The sequence below is a fragment of the Ziziphus jujuba genome, chromosome 6 (genome assembly GCF_031755915.1).
Source record: "Ziziphus jujuba cultivar Dongzao chromosome 6, ASM3175591v1".
Lineage (NCBI taxonomy): Eukaryota > Viridiplantae > Streptophyta > Magnoliopsida > Rosales > Rhamnaceae > Ziziphus > Ziziphus jujuba.
Genome location: NC_083384.1, coordinates 24,458,000 through 24,467,117, shown reverse-complemented (window position 1 = coordinate 24,467,117; position 9,118 = coordinate 24,458,000).

Sequence of the window (9,118 nt, the reverse complement as noted above, 5' to 3'; positions counted from 1 at the left end):
GATGATTTAGGATGTTTGCTTCTGGAATGTCCTCATCCTTTTTGCAAAGTCACTATTGAAGAAGACACTGTCAATGCATTGGTTCTGATCATGCTGATAAGGAGAAGTACTTATCTTAAAAGGAGAAGTCCTACTTTCTACCAAAAATCTTGATCTTAAAATGGGGAATTCCAATTTTAGGGGTTGAGATTTTAAAAAAGAGTTGCCTATACTCTATTAAAAATTTTAATCTTAATAGGAAATTTCTACTTTAAGGGTTGGGATTTTTAGAAATGAGTTGAATACTTTCTACTAAAAATCCTAACTTTAAGTAAGGATTCGTGACTTTAGGTGTTTGAATTTTTGGCAAAGAATAGGTGGCTCTTTGTCAAAAAAACTTGACTTTAAGTAAAGAATCCTAACTTTAAGGGTTAGGACATCTAAGTCATCTTCAACCATTTAGACAGACTAGGTTTCATATCGGCTATTTTGATTTTTCTATATTTCCCTATTTCAAATTATATTAAAGTATTTTAACGTCTATAAATATACTTAAAACACTATTATATGCAAATTTAACATTGTTTAGAGAGAGAGAAAGCAAAAATGGAGGTCAAAATGGATACACACCCAAGTTATAGTAAGTCTTGACATCTAATTATATGTAATTTATAAAATATATTAGCCAATTACATATAATTTATTGAATTATTATCGGAACTACATATAATTTTTTTTTTCGGATGTTGGAATTACATGTATTAGAAACACAGTTCCACTATAACATGGATAACATTATAGCATAATATATATATAGATCGATAAGGAACGATTTGCATGATTCAAATTTTGGACAGTTTGTTGTAAATATGTTGGGATTTTAGTTATCTCAAAAATGAATACAAAAAATTTTACTTTTCCAAAGAAACAATCAAGCTAAGATCAGGAAGATTTGATGGTTCTAATATCAGATTTTCTTTTATTAGCCCTTGTATAAAAAAAAAAGTTAGAATTTAAAATTACAAAAGTAGTCAAATATTCATTATATGACATATAAAAACTCTATTTAAAGAAATTGAACTTTGTCGAAACTTTGTGATTAAAAAGTATAATTTAAAATTTCAACATTTATGTGATTCAAAAATTCAAAAAAAACAAATCTTGACAATAATAATAATATTAAGTACCTAATTATCCAAAGTAAATGTCTAAAACAAAGTTTTTAAATTAGTCAACTATAGTTATTGTTGTTTTATTCAATCCCACATGTTGACTGAGACTAAAATTAATGGCCTGGATAAGATTGGTCTAATTCACATTATGTTTGTTCAGGAAACACTTACCCTTCAAAGACTCAAGTATTGAATGGGTTATTATGATTTTTGCCCTTCTTTAGGCCAAGTTAAAGAGAAAAACCCTCCCACTTCTAAATATTAAATTTTTACACCTATCAGCCTTTTAGTAAACACATCTTTCCCAAAACGTCATTGTCTTCAACCTTCGTACACCCAGATGTTCGAAAATTGATCCACCATTTTTTTACCTTCTAATTTCATTTTTGTTTCTATATAACTCTCCCAAGTACAAGAGATTTGAATTGAAAAAAAAAATCATTTTTTGATGCATTTTTTATACTTTTGCTTGAAACAAAATGTTCTCATTCTTTATTTACCTGAGTATACTGCGTTTTCAAAAGCTTCCTATCAAACCTATTTCTATTTCTATCCGTGCTGGAACGATCGTTATATACCAATAATAAAGTCTACAGTAAATCAGTGGAATACATCGCATCAACCTCAGAGCATTAGCCTACCTGGCACATCAATACATGCTCCTAGACCCATTCAAATCTTAACATCCATACCCACGCACAGACCTAACATCACACACACACTCTCCCTCTCTCACTCTCACTTAGTTACATAAAAAAAAAATGAATGTTTTTTTTTTTCTTGAATTGAAAATTTAATAACCAAATGAGGAAGAATCAATGACGAAAAGTACAATGAAATTTTCCAAAATATCTCCCTAATTCAATAGAAATTAAAAATAAAAATTTATTATCTTTTTCATTAACTAAAAAGTTAAAATCTAAATAAGTATGAATAGATGGCGGGAGGTGCAATGTAATTTTCCAAAATATGGAGTTTAGTTACTGGAACTTAGTTGGGTCACCGAAAGATGGAGAAAAGAAATTCCTTCGGTCGATTGCTTTTTACAAATTTCCATAACTTTGATGTATCAAAATTCCTGATCTTAAGTAGGGAATGCTTACTTTAAGGGTCAAGATTTTTAAAAATGAATTGTTTATTCTTTGACAAAATTTGAATTTTAAGAGTATCTCAAAATAAGTCTTTAAAATAAAAAACATATTCTCCACAATAAAGAACATCTTTTAAAATAAAAAGTGAAATTTTAAATGATCCTTCAACAATACTCTTTATTTATTTTTATTTTTTTGGTAATTTTTTTATTTATATTTCCTTTATATTTTTTTAATCTAAATTTTGCTTTAAACTATTATTATAATAGTATGAGAACTTATATTGCATTAAATTAAAATACTATAATATTAAAATAAAAAGTAAATTTAACTTTTTATATTTCAAAAGCCAAACTCACTCTTCATATTAAAAAATTAACATAAAATGCCCATTAATGTCCTTTTTTTAAGTGTGAGCTCTTTATGATAAGGAATATAACACAAATAAAAAATCCATTGGATGCTTTAAGTAGTGAACCACTGTTTTAATGTTGGGCTTAAAAAAAAAAGTTGCAATTTTTGGCTTTTCCTTAAAAAAAAAAAAAAGTAAAGTAAAATTAACAAAGCAATAAAAAAAAATAAAAAGTAAGCATAAGGATGTTTACCATAAACAAGATGTTAACTAATTCTATAATACCTAAGCTAAAAAAATGAATCTAAAAATAAATATTTTATTTTTAAGTAATTTTTTGTCTTTGGGAGAGTTAGGAAGAAAACAAAAATGTAATTAGACGTGTTAAGAAACAAAAACGGTGTATCAATTTTCTAAGATAAGTTGTACAATATGGTAGGGGTGGCAATTCCTGTTGCCATGTCGTGTTTGTGTCAATACTTTTATTGATCGTGTTGAAATTGCTCAATCCCAACCAGACCTGTATATTAATCGTTTCAGAAATCTTCAACCTGAAGACAACCCTTTTAATAAACTGGTAACCTGACATGAACCCCGTATAACCTATTTATTAAATGGATCAATTTGGATCAATACGATCCGTTTATACAAAATTGACCCGTTTACACAAAATTAACCCATTTATATTAAATTCATCCAATTAAATAAATTACCTTATTTAAATTAATTATTCATATAAAATAAAATCAATTTAGTCATTAATTAATTCAAAATTAAAATATATATGTAAAACTATATAATTATATTTACAAATTTACAATAATAAAACATATGATATGATAATATAACAATCTCATATAAGAGTTAAATATAGATACATATATACATAATAAACCTAATATTACTCCTCTAAAAATAATATAAAAAAACTTTATTAATAATTATGTTTTTAATTTTCTACATCTCCAATACTCTTAGACATATTAATTTTTATTTTTTTGATGTCCATAAATCCATACATGTATTAAACATATATATTTAAGTAAATAAGTATTATTTTAATAATTTTTATTCTTTAGTTTTAATTAATAAAAGAAAATTACTAATGCAACCTTAACTAAGTTTGATATTTAGTAATAAAAAAATTATTAGTTAAAGTTTTATTAATGGTAAATTTAATATATTAGAGTTATAATTTGAATAGGTTATAATCGTGTCGGATTGAATTGACATTTTAAGTGATATGTTTAGGTAAACTAGTCAATTTGTACCAATTTCAGGTTTAACGGGTCAACCTAAAATTGACACGTTTAATTAAACAGATCAACTTTTGTCAAGTTTGTATTTAACAAGTCAATCCGAAACTAACACGTTTATTAATCCTGTTAAACAAGTTTATCCAAATTTGACCCAAATCCATTTATAATAAACTCAAACCCGTTAACTTCGTATCGTTTTCGAGTCGTGTTACCTTGATCTAAATTGCCACTTCTAAATATGGGTATGTTTATGCAAGATTGTATTAGCATATATTATATTAATATTTATTGTATATTTTGCATTGAATTGTGCTGTATTGTATTAATGTTGTACAACATTTAGTTCAAGATGGTATTATACTACAAATTTTTATTAAAAAAAAAGAAGTTATGTTAACAAAAAGTATAGTGAAAATTGATTTTTTATTATTATTTATAGATATTTGTTTTTTATTAATTATATAATTATACTATTCATAATATATTAAATAATATACTTCCTGACTCACCATGGTAGAGAAAATTGAAAAAAAATAAAAATAAAACAACTGCAGAGTTACATTTAAAATACAAAAATCGCATCAATTATAAGAATAATACACTACAATGCAAGTTACACCCATGCCCCCTTGGATGTATATAATGCAACATAGGTGGATAAAAAGATAGGACCATAAAATTTTTTGCACATTGGCACACGTGCTTCTTCATCCAAACGTAAGATTGCAATATTAATACAGTAAAATGCAAGTCTATACTAGTTACCCAACACGCTCTGTGTGTTTAAAAAATCAATTTATATAATGCAACATAGCAACATAAGGTGGATAAAAGATGGGACCATAAATGTTTTTACACATTGGGACATGTGCTTCTTCATCCAAACATAAGATTGCTTTATTAATAAAGTAAAATGTAAATTTATACTAGTTACCCAACACACTCTGTGTGTTTAAAAAATGATCTGATAGGAGCAAAAATAAGGGAAAAAAACAAAAATGTCCACCCCTTCTCCAAAATGAAGAAAAATGCTCATTTATTTTTAAACACATAATTTTGGCTACACTTTATTTATCTAACCCAATGAATTATCAATTATACCGTGTGATACTCAGACTCTTCAAAATCATCGAAGCATCCATGTTGATATGACATGAATACGGTTGCAGAATCCTTTCCGGATACACCATGGGAAAAGTGGATGCGGCTATTTGTACAGTCAACATCTACAAAGCTTCCATGAAGAAAATAAAGAAACCATCCATGAAGAAAAGAGAGAAAGAGAGAGAGAGAGAGAGAGAGAGAGAGAGAGAGAGAAGCATGGGTAAAGAGCAGAAAAAAGAAAGAGATGGAAAAGAGATAGAAAAGAAAGGATCCAAGCACCATGGCATAAAGAGAGAGAATAGAGGTTCCTACCTACTAAGCTTCCATGGTGGAATTGGAAAGAGAAGAGAGAGGAGAAAGGTTGAAGAAAAGCATAGGGAAGAGAAGAAAAAAAGCATCAAGCGGTGAAGAGACATGCAGAGTCACCAATCTATCTACTATATGTAACTTTAGAAATTTTGAGAAGAAAACACAGACCTAACCTATTAATTACCCTATTTTCACTATTATTTTATTAATTTTATATTAAATAAAAATTACATAAAAAAATCATTGCTTTTAATTTCTATTTTTTATTATTAGTTTGAACTTTGGGAAGAGATGACATTTATTTTTGTCAAACGCACCCCTGCACCTGTATCCAAGTTTTGGATACTTATCATCCATATCCCTATATTTTAAATTTTGAAAATTAACTAATCTGACTCTTAGATATGTAACCTATTTTTATTTTTTTTAAATAAAGTGTGAATGTTTTAACTTAAATGGGAGGCATTAATGTGCATTAATGGGTTTTTATTACTTAATGTTTTGATTTTGATTTGAACGGTTTTTTTTGGGGGGGAAAATAGCTTTTGGAAAGCCACATGTATTGAAGCTCCCTTTGAAACAGAGGGGAAAAATTAGAGATTGCATTTTTTTTGCATTGTGGGTGATAAAGTGAAGGTACTGAAAGTTCGAAGAGAAAGGCTTTAGGAGTATCGTGTCCAAGCCTTAGCATTCGTTTGATCTTGGAAGACAATCATTACAGATCCATCTATACCGGTGGGGCGAAAATCATTTTAAAGATATTGTGATATCACACAGACCTCGGATAGATTGGTCAAAAACACATAAATAGGTTCTAAAATTGTTTATTAATTTTTTAATTTTATTCCACATATATATATATATATATTACAACAAGCTTAAGACGACATTACCTTTTGTTTATTTATATATGTGTGTTGGTTATTTACATTGATACACATATATGTGGATATGTGGGGTTGTGGTTATTTTTTATCTATTTATTTTGGTTAGAAAAAATAAAATATATATATATATATATATATTTTTTTTCCCCCTTACCTATGGCTTTTGAATTGTTTGGGTATTGATTTTCCTTTATTTTTCATTAATTGCCACTCCTATTTGGTTACCCATGCGATTCAGATGAATTTTCGATGCCGGATTGATGAAAAAGGTGAGAAAAATTTTGAACAGAGTCGGACAACCTATTTAACAGTGAAACTGCTCAAAATCGATCCAGCTGAAGGCTGAAGGTCGAAAAAGGATAAACAGGCCGAATTCTAGATTAGTGGGCCTGAAATTAAATTCTATTAGATCTGGCTCAATTTCAAAGCCCAATCCGTGATTAGAACAGGCTACTGTTCAACCTAAGACACAAGGCCCAATAGAAACCTGGCCCAATTGTTATGGTTCTGCCACGTGTCGTGGAAAGAGAATCTTCATGTGTCATACAATGGCGAGGTTGCATGTCGCACAGTGGAAAGGCCATGTGCTGACTGATGACAAATGACATGTGATGTGCAAAGACACAGGCCACACTTCGGCCAGTGGAGGACGTTATGTATCTGCCAAAGACGGTGACACATGTCAAGCTGAGATTGGGCCATATGGCCATGCTATTGGTGACAATAGTGCCACATCAACGTGCAATATTAGCACAGATGTGCCACATGGCTTTTTCACATCAACTAGGTGTACCATGTGGCAGTGCACCACATCAACACAGTGTGCCATGTGACCTGAGCCACATCAGCATCATCGATGCCACATGGCAATGCCACATCAGCATACTACCACATTAACATGACATCGATGATGATGTCATCGTGATGAGGTTAGCCTAGTAGGTGTATAAAGTAATTTTGTGAGTATATACAGCAGTTTTATGGGTGTATATAGAAATTTTATGGTGTATATAGAAATCTTGAAAAATCACATTGTTGTATTTTCTTATTAGAAATTTGTTTAATTAGTTTGTTGGGATTTAAAAAAAAAATAATTAATTAGTTTCGCTTTTTATGATTTTACAGAAATGGCAAGTGGATCAGATAATGTGATTTCTGATTCGAGATCAACTATGCCTGCTACACATATGTCAACTCCGACTCCTATGATCCAGATGTCTACCCCTGTAAACCATGTAGAAAGATCAGAGAAGTTTAATGAAGCACATTTTAAGAGGTGATAACAGAAGTTGTTTTACTTGACCACTCTGAACCTTGCGAGGTTCTTGACTTAAGATGCACCTCCGAGTATGATAGGGAAACACTCATGGTGGTGGATGCGTGAAAGCATTCCGATTATTTATATCAGAATTATGTGTTGAATGGCCTATCTGATGTTTTGTACGGAATGTATTGTAGCACAAAAATAGCAAAAAAGTTGTGGGAAACTTTAGACCTTAAGTACAAACTGAGAATACTGGTTCCGAAAAGTTTGTTGTAAGTCAATTCTTGGAATTCATGATGGTGGATTTAAAGCCTTTGATGAGTCAAGTACATGAATTGCAAGTGCTTAATCAAGAACTTCTTGCTGAAGGAATGATAATTAATAAAGCCTTTCAAGTAGCTGTCATGATTGAAAAGCCACCTCCTAGTTGTAGAGATTTCAAGAATTATCTTAAATACACGAGGAAAGAAATGGAAATGGGGACTCTTGTTGGCAAACTTCATATCCAAGATGATAATAGGAGATCTGATAAAAGATCTTTGAAGGTCGAGATCAAGGCCAATATTGTGGAGTATGGTCAAAGCTTCAAGAATAAAAAAAAGATTGGAAGAGATTCAAAGTTAGGATCTAAAGGAAGGATTTTTTAGAAGGCCAAGTTTTAAATGCAAATGCTTTAATTGTGACAAGATGGGTCACAGAGTGGCGGAATGTAAACAGCAAAAAGAAAAAAGAACAAAGAAGCATATATGATGGAATAAATCACTCGAGAGGTTGATGATATCAATTTCAATACTGTTATCTCTAAGGTGAACTTGGTGGGATAATATCCTAGAAAATGGTGGATTGATACTGTTGCGACTCGCCACGTGTGTTCTAACAAGAAATTTTTCACTTCCTTCGAACCAAGTAAAAACAGGGAGAAGTTGTTCTGGTGATTTCTGTCATATCAGAAATCCAAGGGGAGAGCAAGGTAGTCCTGAAGATGACCTCTGGAAAGGATCTAACTCTAAATAATGTTTTGTATGTTTCGAACATTCATAAGAATCTAGTGTCTGAATCGCTATTGAGAAACATGGTTTTCGCATAGTGTTTAAGTCAGATAAGGTTATTTTATCCAAGTATGGAATGCTTGTGGGAAAAGGCTATGTAACCAATGGTTTATTTAAACTAAATGCAATGACTGTAAAGCCAAAAAAAATTAATAAAGCTAGTACTTATTTTGTTTACTTGCTTGAATCTTCCAACTTGTGGTATGGTTGACTAGGTCATGTTAATTATAATTCTCTACGGAAGTTAATTAACTTAAATCGTATTCCCATATTTAAATTTGATTGTAAACATAAGTGTGAAACTTGTGTAGAGGCAAAAACAATAAGGTTATCATATCAAACGGTTGAAAGGAATACCAAACCTTTGGATTTAATCCATAATAATATATGTGATTTGAAATTCATACCAACTACAGGTGATAATAAGTATTTTATCACCTTTATCGATGATAACATGAAATATTGCTATGTATACTTGCATGAGAGCAAGGATGAGGCATTAGATAAGTTTATTCTCTATAAAATGGAAGTTGAGAATCAACTCAACAGAAAAGTTAAAGTAATAAGAAATGATCGTGGTGGCAAGTATGTAACTCCATTTGGTGAGTATTATACTCAACATGGTATTAGACATGAAGTTATTCCACCATAT